The following is a 26514-nucleotide window of genomic DNA, read 5'->3' as shown; positions in this document are numbered from 1 at the left end:
AATTTGGCGCCAAGTCTTGAGGCTAGTTCTCTAACCTCCACATTCACTTCCACACTAGACACATCAAAGCCGCACACATCATCGCGCAACATTTAATCACACGAGTCCGCACATACCAAACTCAACCTTGCACTCCCCACGCATCAGGAATTACCATGGACACACACATTCCCCATGCATTCCTAAGGGAGGGCAGGCCAATCTCACACACGCACTCAGAGAGCGCACGCACTTTACACTGCGCCACAGTGCTAAAGTGCGCAAAGACCAGACATCATTATACTGATGTAACATTAAAAGGCAAAAAGTTGAGGGGTGAACCTGCCAGAAGGGCCAAGTTCAACAGTCACCCAATGGGCCGCAGCGCAGCAGGCAAAAATGCTGCGTTGTGTGACAGGGAGGGATCAGGAGAGCGCCATATCTACCGGTATAGGGCACTCCCCTCTACCTAGCGCCGGCGAAGAATGTTGCTGTCATGTGCCACACACGCACAAACCTTTACACCATACTGGATGCACGGGTGTGTGTACGTGTGTGTGTGAGAGTCTACCATAGGCTTTGTACTGGAAGGGTGCTGTACAGTGCAGCACACATACAAAGTCGGAAAATAAAGGAGAAATGAAAACCTATCCTCTTTTAACTCCTGCTTTCAAATGGTGTTAATTTTTTATACAAAACCCTGTCTCATATTTTTGGCAGATGGAGTTTTGCATCAAAAAGCATGGTTAGTTGCATGGAAACACTCAAGTAAGTCCCCTTGACCCTAAGTAATGCAAGGCAGTGCTTTGCTATGCTTTGCGTTACTGTTAAGCAATTTCTTTGCACCAGAAAGTAAATTAAAAAAAAAAAATAGTGTTGGTTTGCGTTACTTTTGTGGTGCAAATACAGCGCAACAGTTGGTAAATCTGCCTCCAATGTGTCACAGACTTGGACAGAAAAAGGATACAGCGGAGACCTCTCTATCAGAAAGACATAGGTCCAGTGGTTCAGTGTGATGAAAATGTGAGGCCTCAACCACCACCCGTGTCATCATTCTGCAGACATTTTGAAATGTCATTTCATGAGCATAGGTGTGGGATGGATACATTAGTGGCTACTGAACTCATTACCTACATCTCAATACTTTGTAGTTGTTTTTACATATTTATATGCCACAATCAAGTGTATTATTGTATTCTCGGTGTTTTGTTTTTGTGCATTACACTACTTATATTACAGATGTCTGAAGTCAGTCAGAAAGAAGTACATGTTCAATGTGGGAAACATCCTTTACACCGCAGTTAATACCCCGACTGCATCGTTACCATGCGTTCCTTTACCATGCAAGTCGTTACAATGGCTTGCTTTAGGGCACTGCTTAATTTGAGCTGGGGGTTTCCCGTGCTGGGCACCGACAATTAATTGTCAACACCAGCATTTATGGCTGTCCCAGTGTACGACGTGATAGCGCGGTTTGTCTAATTTAGGGATGAGCACAATAAAAGTTGTTTATTTGTTCCATATAAATTAACAATTACTAATACCTGAAGCCCAGGGCGTTCTTATAGTGCTGGGGTCCTGTACTAGTGTCAGTTGTGCCCTCCTGTAGGAGTGTGATGCTTTGGAGTTGGGTTAGTCCTGGCATTGGCAGCGATGGAAGGAGCAATGGGCGCTGCAGTGCCTCATGACAAGAGCGCTGGATTTAAAAAAAAAATGTATTTACAAATTAAGTACTGCTTTAGGGAACGTGTTGTTGGACTGGTGTTGGATTTTAACTCTCACGTCTTCCCTACTGATACATTGATTGGAGATGGAATAGTAATCTGTGCTATTCCAAAGTCCATTGCCCCCTAAGGCAAGTCGTCGTAACAACTTGTGTGGTAAAGTAATGTGTAGTAACATCGTAGTAGGGGTACTGACTGTGGTGCAAAGGCATGTGGGGTGAACGCACGCGGGGTGAAAGCATGCGGGATTCCATCATACAACCATTTAAGGCACTTATTTAAAACATGTGGATTACCTTTATTTAAAAATGCATGTCTAAAATTACATTTAACTGCTTCAGGGGTAACAGTAAAAACATATCCTAAATGCAATACCTACATTAGTATAACATGCATTTTGGGACACTTTATTTTTAAATTAATAAAAAATGTATGATATTAATGATAATAAAGCATTGTCTTTAAAATTGAAGAAGCATTTTAAAAGGAATGCGAAGACGTCTGTAATGTTTTATGTATGTAAAGAGCATCTATTTATCATTTACTGCACCGGCAAGCATGCGAATGACATTCCTGAGACAAAGGAACATTTTGAGATGTAGCTCGGAAGCCATTGCATAAAATGTTTATTTAGAGGTCACTGGTAAAAAATTAATCAGCTGTACTAAATTTAGGAGAAGATGCATTAAAGGATAGATGAAAATGAATTCGTCTGACAATATGAACAATCGTCCTTTTATGTGTTTCAATGTACTAGCATTGATCATTACATGGGAGTATTTGCAGGGTATGAACATTAACCCCTCCACTGTGCCCGCGATTTTGCGGAAGTGCGGCACTACCGCAAAATGGTCGGGGCCGCGTCGGCCATTGGCCAACGGCAGCACCAGCGAGGTAGCGTTGCCGTCGGCCAATGGCCGACAGCAGCATGGAAGGGGTTAAAAGTCTCACTTCCTATATTAAAAAAATGTACAATATTATATCATGTGCACTATTTGTGGGTGGAAACTTTGATTTGGAATTTCACAGGGTCAGATCCCCAAATGATGATTTTGAAGACACCTGATGGGGTGAAAACCCCATAATTCAGGAGGCAGCAGTCCGATTTACTCCAGGGCAGCGTTAGATCTGGGTGTGAAAATACCGCCATGAATGAATAACGCGTAACTCATTATGGTGGCCTCCTCTTGTGGTCTCCGGAAGATGGCCCAGGAAAGTCCTCGCCACAGTGGTGGGGAGCTCGCTGTGACTTTGGAAGTCAGTGTCCTGCACAAGGCGTTTGCCACCAAGAGCCAGGACCAGCAAGAGGCTGGTGGTCTGTCAGGCATTCCTGATGCCGGTGGCCCGGGAGGTACCTTAAGCCGGGCACCTGGGAACAGAGACACCCAGACTCCGCCTGTCACTTCTCTACTAGTGAACTAGGGGTCAGGATATGGAGAGGGTCTGCTGGGCATCCTGGGCTGCTCTAGCCAGGGCTAAGGCTGGAGGACAGACCGTGGGACCTGTGGTACCTTTACCAGTGGTGGTGGTAACATGCGAGCGGGTAGGAACCAACATTGGGTCCGATTCACAGAACTAACGTAAGACAAAAACCTAAACTTACTACCATTTTGGTATTCACAAAAGGCACTTACTCATGTTGGTATTCACAGAAGGCACTTACTCATTTTGGTATTCACAGAATGCACTTACTCATTTTGGTATTCACAGAAGGCACTTACTCATCAATGAGTAAGTTACTCATCAATGAGTAAGTGCCTTCTGTGCATACCAAAATGGTAGTAAGTTTAGGATTTTGTCTTAAGTTAGTTCTGTGAATCGGGCCCGATGTCCCTCTCTTTGATTCCCCTTCTAGCTCAGACAACAGGACTTGTTGTAATTTCTCTTGCCACCAGACACACTGCTGCCCCTCTGGTGGTTAGGACACCCCTTAGAATCTTTATGTAATACGACCCTTGGTAATATTTGCATTTGAACCTTCAGTCCCTTGCTCAGGTGGTGCAGATTCTGCTGCTTTGCCCTTGCTGTGCTTATAGTTGTCAATGGTGCTCTCTAAACTTATGGGCACTCCAGGGGCCATATTTCATAAAGTGCCCCCGGGGCGCAACAGGTGTTTGTGCCCACTTTGCATGCCCCCGGGGCACTTTGGTATTACAGAAGGTGCCGCAGGCGCTTGTGCAGACCCTTAAGTGATGCAAATAGTGCTGGCACACATAAAGTGCTAGCGCCATTTTCAAGGGGTATTCCCTCATTTGCATGGGGGCGTGCCCCATGCAAATGAGGGAATCCCTTTGCCTCTGCGCCGTATTACAGACGTGGGCGCAGAGTCAAAGAAGCCCTCAGGAGGCGCACTGAGAGTGTGACACCTAAAAGATGGTACACTGTCAGTGTGCTCCCTGATGGCAGCCCTTTGGAGGGAGAAAGGGGTCCCATGGACCCCCAAGACATCCCCTGGCAGACGATGCAGTCACTGACTGCACTCTCATGCAAGGGAATCTCTAATCCCCCTTTGAAAGTGCAGGTGGGTGCCACCGGCACTGTGAAAACACAGAGCGCCGGAAATGCACCCGCTCCGTTTTTCACAGGAATGCGCTGCCCCCCCCCGGTCAGCACGAGTTCTCGGCTGCCCTGAGGGCAGCTCAAAAGGGGTGGTGATGGACGGAGCATCTGAACCAATCAAACACTCACACCCAGTCAAAAGATCTGGGTTTGACCCATCACCTTTCTTTAGCCCACTCTGCCACCCCAGTTCAGACATGGCTATATGCAAATCAGTCTGACCCTGTGCCTCATGGGAACAGTCCAGCCCGAACTGGCAAGCCATGCCTTCCCTGGACCGGAAACAAGCTTCCGAGGACCGGTTTCTGGCATTAAAGCCGTCTTCAGCCCGGCTTGCTTGAATCCAGTGGCAAAGTGAGCAAGGGACTCACGTCTGAGCATACCCGGCCACAGCTCATTCATGGTAATTGGGGGCATTTTCTCTGTTTGCGCCGGCACACCTCTTCAGTGGGGCGCCCGGTGCAAACAATGAAAATGCGCAATTACTATAATACGGCCCCAGACATTAAAAAAAATGCCTGGTGGGTTTTAGTTATAGGACCCTTGACATTGGTTCCATTTTATATGGGTATTGTGTCATGCTGCCAGTGGGATAAACTGTTACCTGCCACTGACTACCCAGGTGGGTAGTAGAATTCCTCTGAACTGAGCCCTCTCCAGTGGGCAACAGACATCTGTTCCGTGCCCATACTGTGTTTAGCAAAGCAGGGTGGGCACCTCGCACTTTGGGGAGGAACAGGACTGTGGATTGTCCATTAGTTTGGCAAGGGAAACATCCTTTACAACGCAACTTTTACCACGCAATGCTTTTACATCGCAACTTTTACAACGCAAACCATTACAACGCATTGCGCTGGGGGGCGCTCTAGGATAGGGAATAGATTTAATTTACTATCCAACACCTTCCCTACTATCCACGGGGACTGGAGTTGGAATAGTAAATTAAACTATTCACTATCCAGCACCCCAAAGCGCTATGCGTTTTAAAGGCATGCGTTGTAAAACTTGCGATATTAAAGCATGCGTGGTAAAAGCATGCGTTGTAATGTCGTACATCCGTTTGGCAAAGATATGTAATCAGTGCATCACAACGTCCATAATGTTGTAGCAGAAGTGACTGAAAATAAATCTCTCAGGGTTGGACTGGGAACCAACAGCAGCATGTCAAAATGTTCTAACCAGCCCCACCGCTCCCCTCACTCCCTCTGTCTGTCCATTCATTGTTTCTTGTTCTCTGTTTCTTCCCCTCGCTCTTTAATTTCCTCTCTCCTTGTCTCTCCGTTCCTGCTGCATTAGACCTCTGGAAGCTGGAGAGGGTGACTGATGCTGAGGCGGACCTTCAAAGACCATCCTCCAATGGGCGCAGTCCAGTGCTTAATTTGAGCCGGGGTTTTCCGGTGCTCGACACCGGCACTTAATTCTCAGCACCGGCTCTAATGACAGCCTGCCACATGGTGGCACTGTTGTGTAATTTTGAGATGAGCACAACAAACTTGTTTACTTTTTCAATATACATTAACCCCTTCGCTGCGGCGGCTATTCTGCCGCAGCGCTAAGGGGGCGGGGCGGCGGCGCGGCGGTCACGTGCTCGTGACGGAACCGCTCCATCACGGCACGCGGGTGAGCTGTGCTTGTGACGGAACGGTTCCGTCACGGCCCCGCCCACTCAATAGAACGCACCGCGCAGGCGCGGCGGCGGGGCCGTGACGGAACCGTTCCGTCACCAGCACAGCCCACCCGAGGCTCGTGACGGAATGGTTCCGTCACGAGCATGGGAGGGGTTAAGAATGAATATTACGTACTCACTACACATACCTTTAGGGTCTGGAATAGTCTGAATTGTCAGGAGTGTGGTGGTTAGTAGTTGTGTTGGTACTGTCTTTGGCTTCGCAGGCAGGGTCAATGTGTGATGCATGATGCATTAGGCTCCTGAGAAGGTCCCTGGCACTTACCTTTTCACAAATTAATCACTGGTCCAGTCCCCCTCCCCTCGCCCCCGCTACCCAGGGAAGTGTTTGTTAAGAAAAATGGCCGATCTGGCCCTGTTCTAGAACCCTGAAGTGGAAACCATGATCTGCTCCTTGAAGTGAGGTAAATCGAAGAGACGTAACGTCTTTTGCTCTGAAGGCTGCAGTTGCTTGGAATGCCCTTCCTCTTGCCCTGAGTAATATTCAAGACCCAGTGGTCTTTAAGAGTAATCTGAAAAGATATATCTTTGCTTATTGTCCATTTTTCATACTCCGCCTGGCACCGCGCCGGGACACTCATGAGTATCTGTGCGCGCTACAAATTTATGTAACATAAAATAACATAACACGTGTTGCAGTAAAAAATTGAGACTTGCTGCTACGGTTAAGACACACAGGGGCATATTACCAAGGAATAGCGATATTTATCGCAAAATGCGCTTAGCGCATTTTTTATCGCTGCTTATCGCTGGATATGTTGGCGGAGAAAACATGCTATTAGCAACGTTTTTCTCCATTGTGCTAAACTATCCAGCGGTAGCGGCGAAATGCGTGAATATCGCTGAGAATACAGCGATATTCACGCATTAGCGACAAAATGCTCTTAGCCATGTTATCCACCTCCCATTGGATAACATGGCTAAGAACTGGTCTGGGCAGGTGTTAGTATTTGGAGATATTCGCGTTTAGCGTGAATATTTCCATCGCTACGCCTGCCTTGCTAATAGGCGATAGTGACGTTATCTGGTTGGGTACGCCCACTTTGCATGTCATTAGTGATAAACATCGCTGACATGCAAAGTGGGCCCCAAACCGCTCGCTATCGCCTAAAAGCTGTCGCTAACATCAGTTAGCGACAGCTTGCTAATAGGGCGATAGAATTATCGCTGCTTAGCAGCCGAAAACGGCCGTTAAAGCGACGATAATTGCCTATCGCCCTGCTTGATATTATGCCCCACAATCCTTTCGCAAGGATCCGATGTGAGTCTGTCACATCGCATATTTCCTTGTGTATGTTAGGCCAAAACAATCCATGTGAATAATCTTTTCCACAGGCCCCTATGTTAAAACGTTTCATAGCGCTTTCCACTCATATGCTATACTAGAATTCGGGTTGGTTCTCTGGTTAAAAAGGTAATAGGAACAACTAGCTTTCTGTATATATCTATATTTCCTGAATATTCCTATGCATATTAATTAACTTTTCAGCTTTTTCTCTATTTTCAGAGTTCTGGATCCCTAACGCTTTACCAGATTCTCCAGTAAGCCTTGAACGGCTCTGCCTCCCACACCATGAGGGAGTTAAGTGCTAAAATTGAGTAGCTGTGCTGCTCGAATATGAATTTGCCTGTTAATATCCGTGAAGACGATGTCATTACGTACCATGATATATACAGTCCTGACCATGGCATTACCAATAAATGCAATGTCAATGCACACCATAATCTATGCACGCATAACAACGTGAATACCAGTAGCAGCAATGTCAATGTATGCCAAGATCTATGCATGTATAACAATGTCAATAGTAGTAAAAAAATATTGATGTATGCCCTAATCTATGCAAATAGCAGATATGATGGGACCCCCTGAAGACTCAATCAGGCCAGGGAAAGGAGGGGAATGAAATGACACAATAAGGAGAACAGATTTCCCTCAATGGCCACACAACTTTGATGTAAATATATCTCTAATTTAAAGTGAAATATTGGTGACAAATGCACAACAATCTATTTCATTTTCTTCTAAAAATATAAAAAGTTTATTTCATTTTCTTTAAATTTATCATTTCTTTTTTGTATAGGAATCTCTTCGCTTATTCTTTCACAAGTAGAAAGTTACTTTTTTTTAAAAAGGAGTTTTTTTTACATAGACATCTTTTGATTCAAACAAAGAAAAAAGAAGAAAGAACATGGTAAAATACATACAATACATGACTATATACAAAAAATAATTTCTTATGCAATGCACCCAGATCATTACGCCCCTGGTAATGGACAATCTGTCACAACATTCTCACACAGTCACACCCTAACTACATACACCACCACACCATCTGAAACAAGGAAGCTGAATCATGAATGGCAGAGACACCCTGCCAATATAAAGGTCTCAAGACTTAGTATGAGACCCCGCACTTGGTTGACTCACGTTTCGGCGGCTCAAGGCCACCTTCTTCAGGACCTCTTCCAGATAAACAACCTAAGTATCCAGGGTATGTTAAGAGAGTATATATATATATATAGATACAGGAAGGGTTTCTGTGGTTTTTAAGGCACATTTCTTGGAAATCAAAACTCAAGAAGCATTTGGCAAAACAGGAACAGTTGGTTAAATTAAATACTTTGGCTGGGAGCACTGTTACAGAAGCGAGTCGGAGGACTGTCTCAACGTACAATCAATCTAAACAGGGTTTTATATATTTCTTTGGGTATCACAAAGTAATGCTTTTTTGGTAAAGGAATGCGGGTCTTGCCTGTGGAGTCATAAATAAGGCCTCTGATAACAAATGCAAGTGGGCCTTGCGTGGACACAATGGTGGCCAGCGAGTAATGTGTCCAGATGTCCGGCATGAGGGGCGTGTGGTCACTGTGTGTCCTATACGTGCTGTGTCCTGATTAATTGTGTGTACTTAACTTCATTTCGCATCTGACTTTTAGGAGTTTGGGGAGTGTGTGCACCCTTCTGGCCATTTGTGCTTTCATGGGGCCAATCTCCCTGGACCATTGTGGTGTTGCGGCGCCTATCTGGGGGATGGACCTGAGCTTCCTGTTTGCGTGTTTGTCTGCCAGCTACGCGCCACCCCACTTGTGACCTGCCAATTAGTGACCTCAGGCCAACGTCTCAGAGCCTGCCTGACCAGGTGTAGGTGTAAATTCTTTATTGTTCGGTTAATTAAAACCATTACAATATATAGCATTCTGCAACATTTAAAACAAACTTTTAGGGCAATAATAAGGAAATAAATAAGAAAAGGGGAAGGGGAAGGGAAAGAAAAGAAAAAGAAAAAGAAAAAAAAAGAAAAAATGTAAGGAAAAGTGTGAGGACTATGTAACAAAGAGTCTAACCAGTTTCAGTAAACTTTTCCAGGGCATGAATTTGTCTTTCAAACAATGTTATTAAGTCTCAGTGGGGATCCGGCATGTGGCCTGCCTGACCACATATTTCTGAGTCAGGATGATCGAAAGTTCATGATGGGCGAATTTGATAATAGTGATGCGATGTGTCATTATAAACATTTGTACCAATTCTATCCGTATTAACAGTTGCTTATCCAGCTTCGGGTCCCATACAAGATGTCGCTTAGTGGCTACAGCTGCCAACCTTGGGATCCAGGTTTGAAGTCCAGCCTTTGCGTCTGGCACAGCATGGTGTGATTCTCAGCAAATCAATGTAGCTCCATGTGCTTTAAAAAATTAAATATTACGTGTGAATTGAAGTTGTGTAGTCCCTGCAATCTATATTCTCTCTCAACTTCCCATGCCATGTACAGCGCTCCGTTGCTTCCTAGCTAGGTTTGTGCTATATACATACAGTAGTACTGCGACTCCAGGACCGCATGCCATGTACAGCGCTTTGTCAGGCCATCAGCAAGGTACAGTACTCCATTGCTTATTTGCTAGCTTCGTACCATGTACACACAATAGTACTGTGGTCCCAGGACGCCAGTAATGTACAGTACTCCATTACTCCCTAGCTAGATTTGTGCTACATATGCACAATTGGTCTATGACCCCAGGACGTCAGCAGTAAACTACTCTATTGAGCGGAACATCCTTTTCAACGCGGATGTTACCCCGCAGTGCTTTTACGACGCGTCCTTTACAACGCAAGTCGTAACCACGACTTGCGCTGGAGGGCGCTAAAGGATAAAGAATAGTATATTTACTATTTCAACACCTTCCCTACAACCCACGGGGACTGGTGTTAGAATAGTAAATGATACTATTCACTATCCGCGCCCAACAGCGCAAGTCGTTGTAACGACTTGCGTTGTTAAAGATGCGTTGTAAAAGCACGCATTGAAACGGTACGCGTCGTACTGTCATACATCCCTCTATTGATACCAGCTAGAGACCAGGAATCCTTTACTACCCTGGAACAGCAGGAATCAGACAGCACAGCTGAGTTTGAAGCTCCTCCATTGTGCAACCGACCCAAGGGCTCGAGGGGCGGGAACCTTCTGTGCCCACCTTGGACACAGCTCAACCACTGCAGGTGCTGACGCGAATCCCTCACACTGCTGCAAACCTCTTCGATATGGATCACCTGCTGCTGTGATGGATCCAAGCCGACACCTCGCTACAGGCTTGCATGTCCTTCGTCACTGGAGATTCGATCCTTCGCCACCTCGCTCGTGCGCAGCTCACCGGACGCAAACACCCATATGCACCTGCGCTTGACAATGATTCAAGATGACTTTATTGGTTTTTGTCCAGTTACCCTTTTCCCAGCTTAAGGACATTTCACCAGCTGTGTCATTTATTGGGATTTATCAGGCTTTATCTGCTGATACAGTTTTGCATTTGTATTTGTGTTGCATTTCTGTCTTCCGACGCAAATTTGAGGGGTTATATACTGGCATTTTGCATGGTCATTTGCATGCCTGGCAAAGGTGCCACACATTGTGTTGATTTACTTACCATTAAAAAGGCCCAAGGAGACACTGCAAAATTGTGCACTGGAAGAAGAGAACCCTGGTTATCAGTCTGCGCTGGTGCTAGAACCTTCGTCCACGGACCGTGGCTCTGACCTGTCGGAAGGACAGGCTGCAGAATTTCAGCCATGGCAGAGTCCTGCTCTGTGCAGCTCAGGAGTACCGGCCTTGGGGTCTGGCCCTGAAGCCCTCAGAATCCTGGTTTGCCAGGAAGGCATAGACTCAGTGCATGGGTGCAGTGGTCTCTAGCTTTATTGCCGGGAGGCCAGGATGTGGCCTGCGGTGGGCATGTTTGAGGCAGGGATAGTTAGGTCAGCTGTTCTATAGGAAACACATTTTTTTGTTGCTAATACCTTTTGCCCAATTTAATGAATCTCCATGAGACATTTTTTAAAAGATGCTACTTTTTGACTATTTTGTGCATGGAAAGTTTCAAGATGATACATCAAGCGGTGTTTGAGAAAAAAGGGGGGTCGGAAAACAAAAAATCCCCATGCATTTTCCATAGACTTCTTTAGGCACGGCTACAGCAAAAGCTGCTGAACAGAATCACACCAAATTTATCAGAAAGCTGGATTTTGGTCCACACAGATTGTCGTGTTTGTAAATTAGTGTAAATCCTTCTAGTAGTTAAAAATGTTAAATAAAGGTCAAACATCCTTGTATATCTGAATGGGTGGGTCTGTGAGAGGCTCGAGAGACTCTTGAGGGAGTTCCAATTAAATTAAAAATGAGAGCGTTCTAATTGGCTCAGTGAACTTTATTTTCCTTGGTCCAATTTGTTCTGATTTGCTACCAGCAAATGAGAAAAATGTTGCTGGCAGCCATTACATTTTCCCCTATACTGTAGTCAAAAGAAAAGTGGCATAAGGGGACTGGGTAGGTATACCACGCACCCCTAGGCCACATTGGAGGGACCCACAGGGACCCCTCCCCCCCAGGCCAAAATACAAAAAAGATCAGCAATTTTTGCCACAATCCTGTGGGACTCCTGCAGAATTAGAAAGTAAAAAGACCAAAATGGCAGCCAGGGGTTGCATTGTCTAATTAAAGGAAGGGGGGGCGCGACCCCTTCCCAAGTTTGACTCAACTCCGGGATCGTATCCCCCGTGGCCTATTTCATCACGCGCCCCTCCTCCCTAGTCTTTGTTGGCCCCGGGGACCCTATCCCCTGGGACAGCTCACCTTTAAAAAATATACAGACCACGGTTCTCCCTTTTAATTGTCACTGAGTATACAAAGGTGGCAAATCACCTACAAGCTCTGCCCGTTTGGCCCGCCGCTTCCACATTAGTAGAAAGCCAGGCTACTGGCTGTGGGTGGGCTGGCCACCGGGCTTGCCCATCCCCTGCTGTGCACGGCCAAAGACCCTGTGTATTGTGGGGTTGGCTACCGGTGTTTGTGGCCAGGCCCCGAGGACAACCCCGTCACCGTGCACAGCCAATGGCTGTGCGCGGCGGGAGGTTAGCTTTACGTATGGGAACTATAACTCATGCCCTCACCATGCACTGCTAATTGCCCCATTCATTACATCAAATTATTTTAAATTTCATCTGCAGACAGACCAATGATGCCTGGCTGCCTGAAGGGTATTTGTTGAAACCTATGCACAACATAACACACAGAGTGCTCCTCACTCCAGTGATAGGGTCTCTGCAATCCTTGTCACTCAGACAAAGAGCCAATCATGGCTGAGCTGGTTCTACCTCTGGCCTTCCCGGTCCTTTAGGGATTACAGACTCTGGGCCTGATGCTTTCATCTCACCTAACAGAGTGATGATGACGCAGTAGTGGATTCAAAGACACCTGTTGGTGCGGAGCATCCCACCCTAAATACAAATCCCGGGGCGCGCCAACATCTAGGACCCGGAGTGGTGTAGTCACAAATACGGACTTCGGTGCTTCCAAACTGGAGCTGTCACTGAAGCTAATTTTATCTGGTCAGTAGCATGACAGAAGAATGACAGACAAGGGTTGCAGGTTCAAAATGTGATGTATGAATTATAGGCAGGTTACAGGGCATGTGCCATTAGTGAATTTAAATAAAAGACTTCGGGGCATGTTATTAAGGGCCTTATCTCCGCTTTTTGGGGTTTAAAAGCCAAAAAAGTGGAGATAATGCTTTCGTCCTATTCACAAGGCAGTGCTAACATACATTAGCGCATGTTAGCGGCCTTATTACCGATGCCTCGCTTTGCCTCTCTAATGCAAAGTGGGCGTTTCCTACTAAAACACCACGGGAATCAAGGAGTTACAGCACTACTCCCTTTCAACAAGCTGGCCCAGGGCACCAATTCCGACGTTAGAATCCGTGCTAACCGCAGATAACGCCGAAAGCTAACGTCTGCTAAAAAGCAGACTTAGCTATACATATGATGTGAAGTGGATTCTATGGCTGAATCCACATCTCCCTATTAGCAAGGATTACCTGATTGCTTCCGTTGTAGCGCTGGATTTCAAGCGATGTGTGCGGATTTCACCGCTATCGCCGGATTTAATATCGCGGTGGAGATAATCGTTGTTAATAACACGATATCTCGGCGATTGAATCTGGCGATAGCCGGCGTTAAGCTAGTCCGTGCTAAGCCCGCTCAGCGATTCTTTGTTGATATGCCCCCTTCTATTCATAAGTACTAAGGGGCAGATTTACGTTGCCTGACGCATCTCTGCAAATTGGCAGAGATACGCCAGGAAAGATACGGCACGCAAGTTCATCCTTGCGCCACCCATGATGCGCCGCACCATGGCGCAGGAATGAACAGATGCTTGTCGCATCTTGGGTGTAAAGTTGGCGCAGTGCTGAAGTTGTGTTGCGTGCGGCACGCAACTCCAGCACTTTTCCGACTTGCCCTATCTTTAACGTGGTGCGTCAAGCCTTACGCTTGCTTCAAGCAGGCGCAGGGTTTTGATGCATCAGCGTTGGGAAAGTGACTCAGTGAAATCTTGTAGATTTCACTGAGTCACTTTTCAGGGGCGTTCCTGCGACGGAACGCCCCCCCCTGCACCGGAACGCCTACATGAAACCTGACGCAGGTTTCATGTGGCGCTGGGCCTTACACCGTGACGCATCTCCATAGAGGCGTCACGTTGTAAATGCCTCGTAGGGATGCGCCACATTTACGCCGCCTTGCGTGACGCAACAGCGGCGTAACCGGGGCGCAAGGGGCTTGTAAATCTGCCCCAAAGAACTCAGGACAGTTTGAAGCAAAATCCGGCATAGATTCACCCTCTAAGAACGGGAAAAGAGATCTCCTGTCCATCGAAAACTACATGTCCTTTGTTAGGGCCTCTAACAAAGACATTCATACATTCTGCATGAGTACAGAGTTATCAGGATTTGCGCAGATCGAGAACAAGCAAGAAGAAACTTTTCTCTACAGAATACATTCAAGGTTTCTCTCATGGTAACAAGACATTGGGTTTTCATGCGTTCTCGCGGTTTATTCAAGCAGTTGCACAAAGGTACCCTGAGACAGCTAACGTCCTTGGTCTGGTACAGAAGGAATAGGTCTCTGAGAACACTTCCTGGTCACTGGTGCGATTCTCACAATTCTTTATTTAGAACAAGGAGTCTGCGGTAGTCCTCACGTGATACATCACGTGATGCATGGTGACCTTGGTGCAGGATGGAGGACAGTGTAAACAGCCTAAGTTAGCTTAATCTCAATTTACAATGCATTTATTAAATGAAAGAAAGCCCTTCCACACCCCCTGAATATGAGCTTGTGATCTGAGACTCCTCAGCTTTGGGTGTCCAGCCAAAGGTGGACAATATTTCATCATTCCCTAGATTTATGTGGATGTAAAAAAAAAAAGAAATTACTAATAAAGGATTACCATATTTAGCCCCTTCGATGCTCATGACGGAACGGTTCCGTCATGAGCATCGGTTGAGCTGTGCTCATGACGGAACCGTTCCGTCATGAGCCCGTTGGCTCATTAGAACCTTCAGCAGTCTCACCACTAAAGACTTCAGGGGCATATTATCAAGAACAGCGTTAAAATTATCGTGGCTTTAGCGGCAGGAATCTGCCGTTAAAGTGGCGATAAGGGGCTTGATAATACGCCCTTGTATATTCCCATAGAAGCCCATGTTCTGGTGTGAATTTTAATGCCGTTCTTGATCATATGCCCCTCAGTTCAGGAGTGTGGGCACTCTGGTACACTTGCCGTGGGAGTGCACACACCTTCAGACATATTGGAATCAGGTTCTGGAGGAAGCAGACAAGCACCTAGACACAGAAATATCACGCTTCCCAGTGTATGTCCTTCTGCGCCTCCAGAATCCTGTGACCTATCCGCTCCGCTCCCGCAGAGGCCGGTTAATAGCAATAGCGCCGGGCTCTGCAGTGCAAAATATACTTACGCATTGGCGCTCCTCTCAAGTACCTACCTTCACAGGTTGGCTATATCGTTTGTGGCATGTCCTAGGAATGGAGAAACTGACGTTGACAATAGCAGGGAGAGGGTCCATGTTTAGTGAGCTATGGCAACCATTTTTTCCCCTTCTTTCAGCTGAATTTAGGGAAACTACCTGCCCCAGGTATCTCCGTTTGCTACGTCTCTGACACACAGGCGACAGGAAAGTCAGACACCTGCTCAACTAGCACGATCCAGGCGTAATATAGACAGTGTTGGACTTGGCCCTTCTGGCAGGTTCACCCCTAAAACTTTTTGCTTTAAATGGTGAATTGGTGATGGTGATTTTTGGTTTCTGAGCACTTTCACTGTGTCCCAATGGAAAGTGTGTGCGCACTCTGAGTGCGTGGAGTGAGGTTGGCCTGCCCTCCCATAGGAATGCATGGGGAATGTCTGTGTCCCTGGTAGTTCCTGATGCATGAGGGGTGCATGCTCGAATTTGGTATGTGCGAACTCGTGAGAGTGAATGCTTCGCAATGATGTATGTGCCATGATTGTGTCTTGTGTACAAATGCCGCTTGTAGGAGTTGGCATATTAGTGTACAATATGCCTGGCGTGTGATTGGCTGGAGCTGGCTGGTGAGCCTGGCTCCAGGAAGGCTGGATGGGTCTGCCCGGTGGTGAGTGGGATATTAGCATGCTGATGGCTGGGGAGGAGTGTACCTGTGTCCTGAATGAGGCTGGGTTTTCCCCGCACAATGCTGGCTCCGCCCCCTGTGGTGCGACTGATGACCCTAGCCCTGCCAGTGAATGAAAAGGGTGATTGAGCACATCAAGAGTGCTCACAAACCAGCTGCGACTGGTTTCTCCCCTCACCCTGTGCCAGAACAAAGGAATGTGGTGTATAAAAATGGGGCTGCGTCCCCACAGAAGTTGTTCTTTCCTGATCCTACTTGAGGGGGGCTGCTGCTGCTGCTGGGGCCGGGAGGAACTGCCACTTGGACTGCCTCCCTGCCTGGAGGGCCAGTGAGCTGGCCCCTGGCCCAGCCTTGCCCCCCCTGCCTTGCTGCATTCCAAGGACTTTCTCTGGACTTGTGCTGTCATCTAGCGCTGGGAGCGCTGGAATTGCCTCCTACGCTTGGAAGTGCTTTATTTCCTGCCCTAGCGCCTGGAAGCGCTTTTATTTGACTTACAGCGCTTGAGAGCGCTGTACTTTCCTTTTAGCGCTGGGAGCGCTGTAATTATGCCCCCGAGCGCTTGTGGGCGCTTTATTTGCTGTTAGCGCCTGGGGGCGCTTTATCTTCTGAGGCAGGTGCCCACCCGGCATTGTCAGCCCCGATCGAGTGCCCACCTCGATCTATTCTTCATTTTAAACGGAGCCGGTGCCCACCCGGCATTTGCTGCTTGGCCCCCGCCTACGGTGCCTGAGAAGGGCCTCCGCGCTGCCCGCAACGACCCGGAAGGGGTGGTAGCCGGCCAATTGCGGCGCGGCCAAGACCGGAAGTCCCGCCCCGCAGCCGCGACAAAGAGAGAGCCGGCGCCTGGTCTTCCCCCCGGGGCTCCCAAGAGCGAGGGAGAGCCCCGGAGAGAGAGGGAGACGTGTGGTGAGAGCCCCCGAGGAGCGGGAGCTCTCGAGAGGAGCCGTCCCAGAGAGAGAGCCGCCGCCGCAGGACCGGGTGAGTGAAGCAGTGTTGCCCAGAGAAGGGGGAGGAGTCAGGGCACATTGCCGGTGCCTGCCCCCCCCCAGTGCTCTCTCCCCGAGTGCGGGACAGTTTCCGCTTTTGTGCGCAGAGCGGCCCCGGTTGCCAGGGGGGCCACTCCAACCAGTGGGACATTTCGTTGCTGAGGGCCCCGAGAGGCTCAGGGTACTTTTTGGTATTTAGAGCCCGAGAGGCTCGGGCCCAATTGTTTTTATTTCGAGTCCCCCGGGAGGGACTCCAACGATAGTGACGGGCCCAGAGAGGCTCGTGGGGGCATTGTTGGTTTGGAGCACTGCAAGGCTCCACCAGAGGGCCGCCCCCCTGCCACAGTTCTTCTCAGAGCCACGAGGGCTCCAGGCGGCATTTCTCTGTTTGGCGAGCCACAGAGGCTCAAGGGGGCACAGTGGTTTTACGAGCCCTGAGAGGCTCAGGAGGGCCAGTTCTTTGTCCACGAGCCCAGAGAGGCTCCTGAGTGCCCCCATTGTTGTGTTCTTGAGCCCTGAGAGAGGCTCAGCAGCGCCCCATTTATTTACCCAGAGCCCAGCGAGGCTCCAAAAAAGGGACAGTCATTTCTACAGAGCCTGTGAGGCTCCCCCATCGTGTTTGCCCCATCATCTCCAGCTGCCCAGCACTTCGTGGGCAGCTGCCACGTTTAGGCCCCCTGACATTTGGGACACAGGGCGTCCTAGCCCTAGAGAGGCCAGTTGGCCTAGGGAACGTCACAGGTGGTGACATCTGTGGGTTGGCGCAATGGTTCTTTTGCTACACCTCTGAATGTATTGTTGATGCATCATGTGTTTTCCTCCCCTGCACCTCTGAATGTATGTTATGCATCATGTGTTATGTGCTTACACCCCTACAGGTATTGTGATACTTAGGTGGTTGTTTTTCTCCTAGTGCAGGTGGTGCTAGTGAGTTCCGGGTTACCAGTGATTACTGGTTGTGTGCTTTATGTTCTATTTTGTGCTACAGTGATTTATATTCCATGTTCTAAGTGCTAAATCTACCTAGTGCTAAGTTCTAAAAGTGCGGATTCCTGACAGTGGTCCAGGTGGCCCTGTCTTGTACATATCCCCTGTAAATTCTGCCCGTGCCTCTGGCACATTGTAAAGTGTGTGTTTTTATCTAATGTGTTTTGGTGTAATACAAAGGATATTTTTATATAACCTTGTGTGGAGTTTCCTTTGTGGTGGGCCTTGGGGGTTGTTGCTGGGGTGCGTGCGCAAATACTTAACTCACATCGCCTTCAAGTTTAGCCTTGCTGCTCGCGCCACGTTACCTAGAGGGTGAGCAGGGGTTATCTTGGCGTGTAACTCCCTTGCCCTGACTTGGGGGTGGTGGTCTCTGACTGACTTTGGCGAAGCCCTGGCCAGCCAGGGATCCCATTTCTAACAGACAGTTTATTTGGTGGACAGGGAACGGGGGGCGGAAAGGGAGGGATCTTGATAGGCATTTTCTACGATTTTTTATGTTATGTTTTTATGTAGTTTTAATATGTTCTCAATAGGCCCAGCTCATTTAAATGAGCCATATGTCAAATATGTACCTATAACAAGATGCAGCTCTGATTTAGCCGAACATATTGAATGTTGGAAAAAATACCATAAAAGATTAAAACCATAAAGACTTCAGCGCTCAAAATGTAGCTCAGAGGTTTAAACACAGCAGGGACAACTCAGCCTTTCAGCCTTCAAAGTGAACAAAAGGCAAGGCAGGATCGGTCGGACAGAGAATCGGACGTTTCCCAGGGAGGCTGGAAGGGTGGGGGCTGGTTTTGTTAGTGGGGGCCTGCAGAAAAGTAGGATCTGCTTTCATGGTTACCCTCACTTTTCGCTGCTGGTCTTATTTTGTTTTCTGACTAGTCTGACTGTGATCCTGCTAATCAAGACCCCAGTCACTGTGCTTCCTCCCTAAATGTGACACTGTTAAGCACTTTGGTACCTTCCCAATTGACTACTGGTGTACCCAGGTAAGTCCTTAATATATGGTACTAAGGTACCCAGCGCATGTGTACACCGGGGGTCTCCCATGGGCTTCAGCATATATTATGCCACTCATGTGAGAAAACTCAAACTGTGGCTACGGGCCTGACATTGCAGCCTGTGAAAGTTGTTGCTAGCACCACTTACAACAGATATGTTTCCTTATATCTGAGGTAACTGCACTTAAAACCTATAAGTCACCCCTATCGCAGACTCTTCAGTCCTGAGGGCAGGGTGCTTAGTTACAAGTGTGAGGGTGCCTCTGCGTGAGCAGGACCCCTCTACAAACCTCGGAGTCAATTCTACAGGCTTTGTAAGTGTGGTCAGCATTTAATACACATAGTGGACATCGAGTCAAATATGAGATGTATACATGTTAACTATTACCGGGTCTGGTGGCTCAGTGGACTAATGCGCCCACTACAGGGGCCTGTGTTCAACCTAATGGTCACAGGTTCAAATCCGGGTGGATCGACTCAGCCTTTCATCCATCTGAGGTCGATAAAATGAGTACCATTGAGTTGGGTAACAAGAAACATCTGCTATTCAGCGCCAAGATACCTGCGGGTGAATGTGCGCTTTACAAATACACATGTTATGTATATTGGTGGCACCGAAACCAGTCATGTTTGGTATCAAACATGCTGGAATCCTACCCCAACCTGAATTCCAGTGTTGGTTATAGAATCCCATGTACGAGGGGGCTCCCCTAGGGCGCCCCCTCTATTCCCGGTGCCAGCCTTTTAGGGTATACCAGCAAACTAGTGCTGCCGGCCACAGACACGATTCTGCCCTCCTGCTCCAGGGCTTACCTGTGGAGGGGGGGGGGGGGCTCTTTGGATTTATTTTGGGACAAGATTCAAATTCAAAACCTCTTCAACTTCAACCATCTGGACACCTTGGACTTTGTTGGACTTCGCTTGGAACTGAGATGCACTAAGGAAGACGGCTGCGGCTCCTGGTCTCGTCGTCCGGCCAGTCTTCTGCCTCTTCTGTGCCTGTGCTTCATCCAGGTTATTCCCCAGGCCTGTGGGCATCAAAAACACCCAAAGTAATTTCCCTTGGAATGAAGGAGTAACTCCCTTGCATCCGCAACGCGATACCAAAGGGGATGATGGACGGAGCGTTTCAGCAAATCAAACACTCACCCCCAGTCATCTGATCTGGGTTTAATCCATCACCGTTCTTTAGCTCACTCCACCACCCCCGTTCAGACATGGCCATATTGCATCTGCAGGCACCGCAACCAAGCTGACCGGTCTGCTGCTCTTGACGTCTCATGGACTCCAAAAGGCTCAGCAACACAGGTGGTGGTTCTGCAACTCCCTCGAGGCCTGCACTGTATTCTCAGCAAGTTTGAGACCAGCATCCCCTGTCCGAAAAGCTGGAACAGGCCCCCTGTACACCGCATCAACTTGCCATTGCAAAGGCATGTTGACTCTGTCTTCCAGCTATCTTTAGGCTACATGAAGCTCCAGCCTCCAGCATCTCTTCCTACCAAGATCTCATCCTCATTGTATTCCCTGCATCGTAGGTCTGCATCTTTGGTGAGCTACTCAAGGTTCTATTGCGACTCCTGTGCCTTCGGCCTGTGGGTCCTTTTGAGAGTTTTTTTTGGCTTCAGTGGGCTGTGGAAAAGTAAATTTTGCCATGTTCTGTGTCCCTACGTGTTCCCCATCCTATGTTATATGTGCATGATTAATATGCATATGTATTCCCTTATGATCGATTAAAGACGCAATTCCAGTTGTGTCCAACTCTAGTATGCCAGTTTCCAGTTCTCGTGAAAGCTACGAGTATTAGGCCTATGTAAAGCTATGTTGCCACGTTGCACAGTGTGCACGTTAATTCAGAATAAAGTCCCCGTTTCTAGGCCTCAAAAGGGCCCGGACTCAGATTCAGCTCCTGTCTCCTGAACCCTCTCCGAGGAGCGATACAGCCCCCACCTGCATCCCTGACCCTTCACTTACTTCCTGCCTCACAGTGCCCGGCTCGGCCTGGCTCTGCCTCTCAGTCTGCCAAGAGTATGTTATGATTCTAGTTATCAGTCTAGCTCTCCTTCTCTGCATTCCTAAGCTACTGAATCGCATCAATAGTTTCCGTCATGGTCTAGCCTTTATGTCTCCATGTAAGAGAAATACTGTATTAATGGTCATTTAATATTCCTCGACCCGCACTACATGTAGAATAATGCATGCACCAGTCTTAGTGTCTGTTAGCCTTTACCCTGATAACTTTTGGATTCTATCAACATGTTCTCTAAACATCAGATACTAGATAGTGTTTAGGTACATGTCGCTCTGACACTCCAGACTTTAGTCTCCTCTTCTAGCGCAGAAGTCATAGCCCCCAGTTCTCCCTAGTAACACGTCATTACCAGTTTGCGCGCACCACTAGGTCAGAGGTCCCGGCTCCTTAGGTAGCCCCCTCCATGTTTCCGCCCCATTCATGACATATTCTGTTACGTTTACATCACATGTCTATGTACACGCCTCTTGTTACACCCACTCTGTGCCTTATCTTTCGCGACTGCTACAAACCCCGCCCACTGCTACGCCTACTGTACCGACTGTAATGCAATTGTTTTAGTATATATATGTTATGCACTGTTATTAAAGTTACCTTTAGCGCTCATTTCCAGATCCTGCCCCGGCAGCTGCCGGGCCCTGCCATCCCATTCCCGTGCAGGTTGTCCTGTTGCTGTCCTTTATGCTGTATTAAAACCTGCAAACTCAAGATACCTCGAATCCTGACTCTTATTTATTGAGCTATTTGTTTGTACGAGTATCCTGAAAAATAGACCCGGTATTTAATTATTTATTTACCACATAATGGCGCCCGAATAGGCACTTGCCCTTTCCCCACGCGCCGGCGAAGCCACGCAAGCCCCCTGACCCTCTGCAGTCGTGACGGAACCATCCTGCGCAGTGGCAGATATTTCTGCTTCAAGTATCCCTCAGGCCCACGGAGGAGACGGAGGTTGCGGTCCAGAATCCAGACGAGGCGGTGGAGGAACGCGGCGAGTCCCGACCAGAGCCCAAGCCGAGAGTTCAAGGTCCGAGGTATCCGGAGGCCCACCCGTAACTGAAGTCCGAAGTTCGTAGTCCGTCGTCGTAGCAGTCCAGTCCAGTCCGAGGCCTTCCGTTCTTGCTGCCCGGTGAGTACCGTTGCTGGGGTAGTATCTAGACAGGGTCAATTAATTTGTCTCTGGTCCGTGGGTTTGGGTACGCAGATCCAACACGAAGTGTCCACCTAGGTGGATGCGGGTCCTGACGTGTCTCTTTAAGGGACCGGTAAGTTTCGTACTGTTTTGGCAGTACATCTAGTCATTCTAGTAAGTTTCTGTTCCAGTAAGTTCTGTTCTCGAGAAATTCATGTGTTTCTGTTCTCAGTATTCCAGGTAGTATTTTGTCCGAACTGTTATTTTAAAATGTTATTTCAATGTGTTTTCAATGTCGTGGTATTAATGATTCGTTTTCTCAAGTTATTATTGTGTTTATCGTGTATTGTATTGTGCCTAGATTCCAGTCTAAATCATGCCTCTGTTCTCAAAATTACGTCAGTTAAGAACTAGAAAAGGTCTGCTCGAGGAAGCAGTTCCTGTCCCGCCTAGGGACAGTCCAGGTCATTTTATGTATCATAAGCATGGCATAAGTGCCATATTATATCTAGACTTATGGGTCGAGTATACCAAGGAATTAGAAGAGAAATATAGATGGCCTGTATCAGGCACATGGGATGCCGAGTGCATCATGCGAGTAGAAGAAGCATTACGGAAAAAGAAAGCCAGACAGTCACAGAAAGATGCCATCGAGTTATGGCGCAAAGAATCACATAAAAGAACCGAAAAAGAAATCAGAAAGTCAGAATTAAGTAGAGAATCCTCAGAAAGAGCCCAAGAAAGGGAACTAATAGAAATAGGTGAACGAGTTAAAACAGAACAGTCAGACAGACAGAGGAATGCCCTTATTAAGGGTATGTACCCTCTTCTTGCCGAGGGCTTGCCAAAAGCAACCCCGGAGGCATCCAGTAATTTCCCGCCACCATTAGTTCCGACCAAGCTACGTCACAAACCGACCGCAGCTGATATTTTTCTCTCGTCCTATTTGGACGACACAGTCCCAGAATATGCAAATCCTGCTCCGCCAGCTCCTGTAAATAATGTAATTCCTGCTCCTCCAGTCACCGGGGCACCTGTTACAGTACCTGTTACGGTACCCCCGGTCCAGCCCACAGTACAAGTACCCGCTACATCGGTCACTCTGCCAGCACGAAGAGTATCAGTCGACGATTCTAGTTTAGGGGCCGGGGGGGAGGTCCTCCTGGTACCCCGCCGCCACACAAACGTGGAACGTTAGTCGAGTTACATGAACGTGCGTTACAGCGTACGCCCAAACATCAGTCCGTTGCAGATATCAAGCGAGCTCTTACCGAATGCCGTTATGATTCAGTCCCAGGCGATGATAATATGGTCATATATTCATTGCGTGTAAGACGGGTGACCGAGTATTTGGACACCCTACCGAATATGAAAGAAGATCTAGACAGAATATATCGTTTCATCCGTACAGGAACAGATTCAGAAAGTATTGGCGAGGCCATGTCTCAAAGGAAAGCTGAGACCCAGCTCATGCTTTTAAAGTTTCTAATTAATTGTCTAATAAGGGAACAAGATTATCCGACTAAAGATCTGACCGAAATGAGAGTTCTGACAAAATGGAGTGATCATATATCCGAGGGAAGACACAAGACACTCAGTAGTATAGAGAGTATGTACAAGAAAATTCGTAAGGAAATAATAAGGTTACACGAGAAACGCAAAGCAGCACAAGTAAGCGAGAAAGAAGACGACTCTCCTACCGAAGAGGTAGACGACGAGAATCCCACTAGAATAGCGTATGTAGGTAGAACTAGACTTTCCGACCGACATTCACGTCTAGAACACAAGAAAGATTTCTCTCTTCCAGCACCAGAACAAGGTTCTCTAGAGCAAGTATTCCAAGCTACCGATCACATTCTGAAATCACGAATCGGTTATAGTGAACTTAGTACCATGCATGAACAAGAACTATCCCGATCAGCAGTCCGATGGGCTACTGATTCTACCACTTTTCCAGACGAAATAGTGGCACAAATGTTTCTGAAACTGCCCCCAGCCGAGCAGCGACTGGTGGGTATGTATATGATCCAGCACCTCATTACACTGTATGAGGGACAACATTCTGATCCAGGTCCGCTACATGATGTCCTGAACGAGTTACTACAATATAGATGGAAAGGTCTAGGTACCGATTTAATTAGTATCATTCTAGAACAGCGCCACAAATACCGAACGTTTCTGAATCCGCATTTTGTTCATGTCCCACCTCCAGAAAGTAAACCATTTTACATAGATAGACAGCATCCGTTACGAGAAGTACACCCAGTTAGAGGAACGGGTGGCGATCTAGAACGAGTATTTGTTTACACCCCGATTACAAAGATGGAACTCTTAGAGATGAAGAAGTTAATTCCCTGTCATGATAAAGATCCAGCAGGGTTCCACCGTGAATTAAAAGACATGCTCCGTATGGGAGAATACACATATCCAGATATCATTAAAATGTTAAAGGTCCTGTTGCCTGCGGGCACATATGAAAAACTCAAGGAAAAGGAATGGGAGGTGGGAGAGAAAAAGATAGATTGGACAGCTCTAGAAGCTGAAGATAATACACGTGTACCAGGTACCGGTCTAGGAGACAAATGTAAAGAATTACCCGAACTGTTAATACAAGTTTTGCCAAGATTATTAGCCACGAAAAAGGAAGACTGGGATGCAATCTCAGCCTGTAAACAGAAACCAGACGAAGATACTAGTGATTTTTATTCTAGATTCGAGAAATGTTTTATTATCAACAGTGGTTTGAAAACAAGTAGCGAGTCATACCCTCATCTTTTTGTTACTAAACTAGTCGAGAATTCAAGTCCACAAGTTAAAAATAGAGTTCTGAAAGTCGAAAGTACCTGGCAAGCTAATACTCCGTCCCAAATGTTACAAATGCTCCAGTACCACCAGAATAGAATCAGAGAAGAGCAAGAACACGAAAGGAAACGTATGAAAGACACGAAAATGAAAGTATTAGTTGCACAATCTGTTCCTCAAGACAGTCAGAAGAGGGGTATGAATCAAGTCAGTCATCCTGCAGCTCCTGTTAAAGGGACCTGCAATTATTGTAAACAGCCAGGTCATTTTATAAACGAGTGTGCAGTTCTGAAACACAACATAGCTACCGGTAAGACTAAAGAAAGACCACGTCCGCCTAGACAAGAACAAGTTACACAGACTTCCCAGTCACCACAGAATGCACAACAGACAGTTACAGTACCGCAGCCTATAGCGGCAACACAGCATGTTACACAGCAGATGTACCAGTATGCACAGTCCGAGTATCCAGAGTACCAGCAGTATTCATGAAACAGCCTAGAGAGGGAGGTAGGCTTGCCTCTCATCGAGATACCTGTAGATCAAGAGGGTCCCTATGTTCACAGTCAAGTATTAGGGAAAGACAGAAAGTTTCTGATTGATACAGGGGCAAGTAGGACTACTATCAGTCATGACGAGGTTCCAGGGGCTCCGCTCTCAGGCTCTAGAAATGTTTCCCTTGGATTTTCAGGAAAGCCAATTGTTAACGAAATTTCAAAACCAGTTTCTCTAGAAGTAGGTCCATTGTCCCGAACTACTGATTTGTTACTTACGAAATCATGTCCAGAAAATTTGTTAGGCATTAAGACACTGAAAGAATTAGGTGCAGTTATTTGCTGCTCCCCAGAAGGAATACGTTTGTTTTTGCGTGACTTTAAGGGTCACTATGTATTACGTGATTTTGATCCAAGATTACTGAATGTCCCCCAGCATCTATGGGCACAAGGTCCAACTGATGTTGGTTGTATGCAGATCACACCCCATCGTGTGACTCTGAAACCAGGTGTAGTGTTACCACGAATCAGACAGTACAAATTGCCACCTGAGGCTGTAGCAGCCTTATCCAAAATTATTGACGAGCTCATTGTTCAAGGAGTGGTTGTAGAAACTGACTCCAATGTATGTAATTCTCCTATCATTCCAGTCATGAAACGTACTGATCCAAACGCACCTCCAGTATATCGATTAGTGATTGACCTTCGAGAACTTAATAAATGTATCATACCCCAGTACCCAGTTGTCCCAGATATTTCTTCCCTATTGACAGCCATTGATTCTGAAGCTACGTTTTTTACAGTCATAGACCTCAAGAATGCATTTTTCAGTGTCCCCATTCATCCAGACAGCCAGTTCCTTTTCGGATTCTGTTTAAATGGAAGGAGCTATAAATTCACACGAGCTCCTCAAGGTTTCACAGAAAGTCCTAGTATTTATAGTCAAGCACTTAAAAGACAACTAGACAATATTCACATGCCAATTGACACTGCCCTGCTCCAGTATGTCGATGATCTACTGATCACAGCCCGTTCTGAACGTGACTGCGAACGTGCATCACTTACAGTTCTGTATTTCCTAGCCGAGATGGGGCACAAGGTGTCCCCTTCGAAGCTTCAATTCTGTGTCCA

The sequence above is a fragment of the Lissotriton helveticus genome, chromosome 7, assembly GCF_964261635.1.
Source record: "Lissotriton helveticus chromosome 7, aLisHel1.1, whole genome shotgun sequence".
NCBI classification, from domain to species: Eukaryota; Metazoa; Chordata; class Amphibia; order Caudata; family Salamandridae; genus Lissotriton; species Lissotriton helveticus.
This window is presented reverse-complemented; position numbering follows the sequence as displayed.